At 40.3% G+C, this 6,943-nt stretch overlaps 1 non-coding gene across 1 annotated transcript; it reads left to right on the top strand.

The window, feature by feature from the left end:
* The first annotated feature begins 315 nt into the window (after positions 1 to 315).
* LOC148571834 (small nucleolar RNA R71) lies at positions 316 to 419 on the top strand. Its single transcript, XR_015907909.1, has one exon. It is a non-coding gene; the product is annotated as a small nucleolar RNA R71 (small nucleolar RNA).
* Positions 420 to 6,943: the final 6,524 nt, after the last annotated feature.

The raw sequence follows: 6,943 nt of genomic DNA, 5'->3' as shown, positions 1-6,943 counted from the left end.
TCCTCTTGATCTTGTGTGTGTATTGCAGCCACTTGCTTTGTTTCTAATTTCCTGGTGAGCTCTGCTAGTTGCTTGGCAAACACCTTGTTTTGGGCTAGAATTGTATCAACATGGTTCAGCTCTATGACTCCCTTAGTATTGTGTCTCTCTGATGCATAGTAGTACTCATTCTCAGCCACTGTTTCAATCACTTCAATGGCTTCTTCCACAGTCTTTTTCCTGTTCAATGAACCTCCTGATGAATGGTCCACAGCCTTCCTTGATTCATAAGAAAGTCCATCATAGAAAATGTGCAATTGCACCCAGTCATGGAACATGTCTGGTGGGCATTTTCTTGTCAAATCCTTGAATCTCTCCCATGCCTCGTAGAGAGTTTCACCATCTTGTTGTCTAAAAGTCTGAACCTCAGATCGAAGCCTATTGACCTTTTGTGGGGGGTAGAAACGTGCCAGAAACTTGCTTTCCACCTCGTCCCATGTTGTTAGGCTCCCCCTTGGGAATGATTCCAGCCACTTAGCTGCCTTGTCCCTAAGTGAAAATGGGAACAAAAGCAGTTTATAGGCATCTTCCTGGACTCCATTGGACTTCACAGTGTCGCAAATTCTCAGGAATTTTGTGAGGTGTTGGTTTGGATCTTCATTAGCACTCCCACCAAATGAACAATGATTCTCCACAAGCGATATTAGCTGTGGTTTGAGCTCAAAATTGTTGGCCTGAATGGGTGGTTTCTGAATGCTGCTACCACAATTCCCAGAGGTTGGGTTTATGTATGAACCAAGAACCCTCCTCTCGGGAATGGCATTGTTTCCATCAGCTCTCTCATGGTTGTGAACTTCTCTATCCATGTTGAGATCTAGAGCTTCCTCAAAATTGTCCTCAGATTCTCCTTCAGATTCTTCTTCTCCCAGTACTCTCTTCCCTCTTGCTTCCCTTCTAAGTCTATGAAGGGTCCTCTCTGGTTCGGTATATGGAGGAGTTGATGTCTCTCCTCTCCTACCTGTCATACAAGACACAGCACAGGCACCAAACAAGTGAAATACTCTTGGTTAATGGAAGAGTATGGTTAGAGCAGTTGAGGAATTAATTCAAACAGTTAGTGAGTCAGTGAGTTAGTTGCTTGAATTTAAAGGCATAAAGAAAGAAAGCATGTAACAGAGTGCAGAAATTAAAATTCAACAAGTAACTTGAACTGAATTAACAAAGCAAGAAAAATGCTCAATCTAGTTAACTTCCAATTGAAGAATTGTCAATCGAAAACCAATCCCCGGCAACGGCGCCATAAACTTGATGCGCATAAACTAGTTATGCCACGATTTAGGAAATTGCACGATCGGCAAAATTCCTTCCGGCAAGTTCACCGGTTATTGTCAAGTAAAAAAACTCACAATAGAGTGAGGTCGAATCCCACAAGGATTGGTTGAATGAGCAATTCGGATTAGAAGTGTGTCTAGTTGAGCGGAATCAAGACTTAGATGAGATTTGCGGAATGTAAAATTGGCGGGAAACGTAAATGACAAGAAATTGAAATGGCGGAATCTTAAATTGCATGAATTAAAGAGCAGAAGCTAAATTGCTGAAATTAAAAGGGAATGGGAGTGATTGCATGAATTGAGTTGCAGAATGTAAAGAGAAAGTGGAAATCAGAAATGGGGAATTCATTGGGTGTTAGGAGATATTGAGATCTCCGAATCAAAACATTTTTATTCCTTCCTCAACCAATGCATTCATTGAATTTTGCTTGGCAATCTTATATGATTGGATCCCAATCCCTTGGCTCACCAATTCTCTCTAAAAACGAACAAATTCCCAATCCCTTGGTTTAAATGTTCATAAGAAGAGATGATGCTCGATCACTGATTATACCACACAGTTTCATGAACCACAATTTGGTAGGATTACATGTCACAATATCCATCCAAACCCCAATCCAATTCACTGTGAGAAAGCTTCTCTAGCATGAATCCTCCATTCCTTTCCCAAGGTTCCGAAGGATTCCAATTATGGGTAGTTTCTTTCCCAAGACAACTACCCAATGGAATTAGATCGAGAAGCTTTCTAACAAAATTCAAGAGAAAAGATTGAAGAAGAAGATAAAACTATTATTGATTCATTGAATTACAATAGAGCTCCCTAACCCAATGAAAGGGGTTTAGTGAGTCATAGCTCTGAATTCAATTACAAAGGTATGAAAACTAGCAAAATGAAAAAGGTCCTCCTTTCCTAACTTAAATTCTATCCTATTTATACACTTTCTATATTGAGCTTCTGTTGTGTTTCTTGGGCTTTGAGGCCTCTCCCTGCTTTCCTTTTGCTTTGGGTTTATGATCCATAATCTTGATGAGGCTGCTGATCCAAATTCTGTAACATTCATTGAGCCAACTTAGTGATAATCAAGTAATGACACATGACTCAATAAATTGAAATTCCAGACTCATCAATCCTTCAGGCCCAATCCATAAACCATGATATTCAATTGGGTTTCATACCAGAGTAAGTTTAAGTTAATGTTTGTGCTCAAATGCTAACTTAAACTGCAATATTTTTGGCCCAGAAACCTTTTCTAATAGTGGCGTTTAAGTTGCAGTTTAAGCTTAAACTACAGCTTAAACGCCAGACACTTCCAGTGATGCCTTTTGTGGAAGCACGTTTAAGCTTCAGTTTTAGGTTAAACTGAAGCTTAAACGTGGAAATGGAAGAAGGCAGCCCTGGAGGGTCACTTAGTCGAACACGTTTAACCTTCAGTTTAAGGTTAAACTGAAGCTTAAACGTGGAGATAGGAAAGGCAGCCCTGGAGGTCGAACACGTTTAAGCTCCAGTTTAAGGTTAAACTGGAGCTTAAACGTGGAAGAGGAGAAAGGTAGCCCTGGAGGTGTCGAACACGTTTAAGCTCCAGTTTAAGGTTAAACTGGAGCTTAAACGTGGAAATGGAGAGAGCAACCCTGGAGGAGAAAACTTGGTCGAACACGTTTAAGCTCCAGTTTAAGGTTAAACTGGAGCTTAAACGTGGAAATGGCTCCCTGGTGCATTTCCCATTTCTGGCGTTTAACCTCCAGTTTAAGGTTAAACTGGAGGTTAAACGTGGAAATGCTTCCTGAGTGGAATTCTCATTCTGGCGTTTAACCTCCAGTTTAAGGTTAAACTGGAGGTTAAACTTCAGTTTCAGCATTTCTTAGCCTTCATGATTCTGGCGTTTAAGTTCCAGTTTAAGCTTAAACTGGAACTTAAACTCCACATGTGATATTCAAGCTTCCTTTATTGATTTTTGTTGCTTCCTTGCCTAGCCTCTTCTTCCCTGAAATCATCCAAACAATTGCATCAAAGTCTTGCAAAATTTCATGAGAAATCTTCCATTCATAGCATTCAAGTAATATAACTAAAACTCATGGAATTTGCATCAAAATCATACTGTTTGGATGGTTCATTGCTTTGTTATTCATTTAACCATTCTTGGTTACTTTAAGCTCAAGAAAATGCATAAAACAACTAAAACTAACAGAAAAATGCTAGTGAAACTAGCCTAAGATGCCTTGGCATCAATGGGGGCACTCACTTCTGCAATAAACAGCTTTACTCTGCCATGGTTCGGTATGGAATTCGCCACAAGGTGGCCACTTCATATCATCCACAAACCAATGGGCAAGCTGAAGTCTCTAATAGAGAATTAAAGAGAATCCTGGAACGGACAGTAAATACCCGTAGAAAGGATTGGGCACGGAGCTTGGATGATGCTCTGTGGGCTTACAAGACAGCATTCAAGACCCCTATAGGGACCTCTCCATACCAACTCGTGTATGGTAAGGCATGTCACCTGCCCGTGGAACTAGAACATAAGGCCTACTGGGCAACCAGATTCCTAAACTTTGATGCCAAACTAGCAGGAGAAAAACGATTACTCCAGCTAAATGAGCTAGAGGAATTCAGATTCACAGCTTTCGAAAACGCCAAGCTTTATAAAGAAAAATAAAAAAAGTAGCATGACAGAAAGCTGTCATCTAGAATCTTTGAACCAGGACAGAAGGTTCTGTTGTTTAACTCTAGACTCAGGCTATTCCCCGGGAAACTGAAATCCCGGTGGAGGGGACCATACGTGATTACAAGTGTATCACCATATGGTTATGTGGAGCTTCAAGATATTGATTCTGATAAGAAATTCATTGTCAATGGACAGAGAATCAAGCATTATCTTGAAGGCAACATTGAGCAAGAATGCTCAAGGCTGAAGCTAGATTAAAAGCTCAGCAAGGTCCAGCTAAAGACAATAAAGAAGCGCTTGCTGGGAGGCAACCCAGCCATGGGGCAACAATCCTCTAAGCATTTTGCCCTATTTTTTATTTTTATTTTTAAAGTTCACTGACACTAAGGTGAGGAATCATTTACAGAAGACCTCAGCACACAAAACAGAGAAAAAGAGCTCACTGGCAAGAAAACGCCAGTAAAAGTGTATTTTGGGCGTTCAACGCCCAAAATGGGCATCCACTGGGCGTTGAACGCCATTAATGGTAGCATTCTGGGCGTTCAACGCCAAAAATGGGCACCCACTGGGCGTTGAACGCCAGTAATGGTAGCAGCTGGGCGTTGAACGCCCAGGAGAGCAGCATTTGGGCGCTGAACGCCCAAAACAGGCAGTGTTTGGGCGTTCAAACGCCAGGATAGCAAGGAGGAGCCAAATCCATTTTTCCACACGTATTTCCATTCTAATTTCAAATTTTATGTTTCAATGCATGATTTTTACATGAACATTTTAAGAACCCTGATTTCTAAAATCCTTAATTTCTAAAAATCCCTCTTTCCAAATTCAATCCAACTCTTTTCAAATCTTTTCTGAAAACAAATCTATCTTTTTCACTCTAAAATCTTTTCAACTAATCCATATCTTTTTCAAATCTCCATATTATCTTTTTCAAAATTCAGATTTATCTTTTTCAAAAATCTATCATATCTCTTCAAAATTAAACTATATCTTCTATCTTATCTTTTTCAACTCAATCTTTTTATCTTATCTTTTCCAATTTTTCGAAAACCCACCCCCCATCCCTTTAAATTTGGGTTCGACCTCCCTCCTCTTCCATCAACAATTGCACCTAGCTCTCCTTCTATCCCTCTCCTTTCTTTTCTTTTGCTTGAGGACAAGCAAACCTCTAAGTTTGGTGTGTTTATCCGAGATCACTAAGATCATGGCTCCTAAAGGAAAACAACCCACTCCAAGAGGCAAGAAAGAGAGCGTTCCAAAACCACTTTGGAATCAAGGGAAGTTCTTATCTAAAGAACATTCAGACCATTATCTTAAAATAATGGGTCTGAGATCAGTGATCCCAGAAGTTAGATTCGATCTGAAAGAAGATGAATATCCGGAGATCCAGGAGCAAATTCGAATCAGGAACTGGGAAGTCCTAGCTAATCCTGAAACGAAAGTGGGAAGGAACATGGTCCAGGAGTTCTATGCTAATATGTGGCAAACTGACAAGCAGAAACTATCTGGAACTGCCTTCTATGACTATCGGACCGTGGTCAGAGGAAAGATTGTTCATATCCACCCTGACAGAATCAGGGAGATCTTAAAGCTACCTCAGCTAAAGGATGATCTAGACTCCTTCAACAGGAGGATGATGAGAGCAGACATTGGCCTGGATAAGATTCTAGAGGACATATGTATCCCTGGAGCCAGGTAGACCACCAACACAAAGGGTGTCCCAAATCAACTCAAGAGAGAGGATCTCAAACCAGTCGCCAGAGGATGGCTAGACTTCATTGGGCATTTTCTGTTGCCTACTAGCAACCGTTCTGAAGTCACAGTTAAAAGATCAGTGATGATCCATTGCATCATGATGGGAAAGGAAGTGGAGGTTCATCAGCTGATTTCAGCTGAACTCTACAAAATTACTAACAAAAATTCTAAAGAGGCCAGGTTGGCTTATCCAAGCGTGATTTCTTTGCTCTGCAAGGACGCTGGAGTAAGGATGGGAATAACTGAGTATATCTCAATTGAGAAGCCAATCACCAAAGCATCAATGGAAAAACAACAAGCACAGGATGATCCCATCAAGAAGAGAGCACAGGAATTCCTCCCAGAGATCCCTCAATATGAATACTGGGAGTATCTTGAGACGTCTGTTACCAAGATACGGGAAGCTATGGAGCAAATAATAAAAGAACAGAAGGAACACAGTCAAATGCTGACCTATATGTTTAAAGAACAAGAGGAGCAAGGGTGTGACTTAAGGGAATTGAAGCGCCAAAAGTCTTCTCTTGTAGGACCAAGCACCCCAAGGATCAGAGGAACCCCCGTTCCCCCAGAATAAAGGTTGTTAATTTTCAATTTCTGCCTTAACTCTGTGACAGTGTCCTTATAGAAGTTTACCTTAGGAGTCATATAGTAGTAATTAGTATCTATTTTGATTTTATCTCCAATTAAGCTATAGTTTATTTTTCTCATCATCAGCAAACATGAATAAAGTAGTAGATCTTTTGAATAAGAGGCAATAAAATTTCGAGTTTTAATAAGAGAAATTCTAATTAGTTAAATGTGGTGGCAATGCTTTCTGTCTTCTGAATGAATGCTTGAACAGTGCATATGTCTTTTGAATTTGTTGTTTAAGACTGTTAAATATGTTGGCTCTTGAAAGAATGACGAACATTGAGACATGTTATTGATAATCTGAAAAATCATAAAAATAATTCTTGAAGCAAGAAAAAGCAGCGAAGAACAAAGCTTGCAGAAAAAAAAAAGAGAGAGAGAGAAAGCAAGCAGAAAAAGCCAAAAGCTCTTAAAACCAAAAGGCAAGGGCAAATAAAAAGGATCCCAAGGCTTTGAGCATCAGTGGATAGGAGGGCCTAAAGGACTAAAATCCTGGTCTAAGCGGCTAAACCAAGCTGTCCCTAACCATGTGCTTGTGGCGTGAAAGTGTCAAGTGAAAACTTGAGACTGAGCGGTTAAAGTCAAGGT

Source organism: Arachis ipaensis, chromosome B3, assembly GCF_059453495.1.
Source record: "Arachis ipaensis isolate K30076 ecotype BB chromosome B3, ASM5945349v1, whole genome shotgun sequence".
Classification (NCBI taxonomy): domain Eukaryota; kingdom Viridiplantae; phylum Streptophyta; class Magnoliopsida; order Fabales; family Fabaceae; genus Arachis; species Arachis ipaensis.
This window is presented reverse-complemented; position numbering and strand designations above follow the sequence as displayed.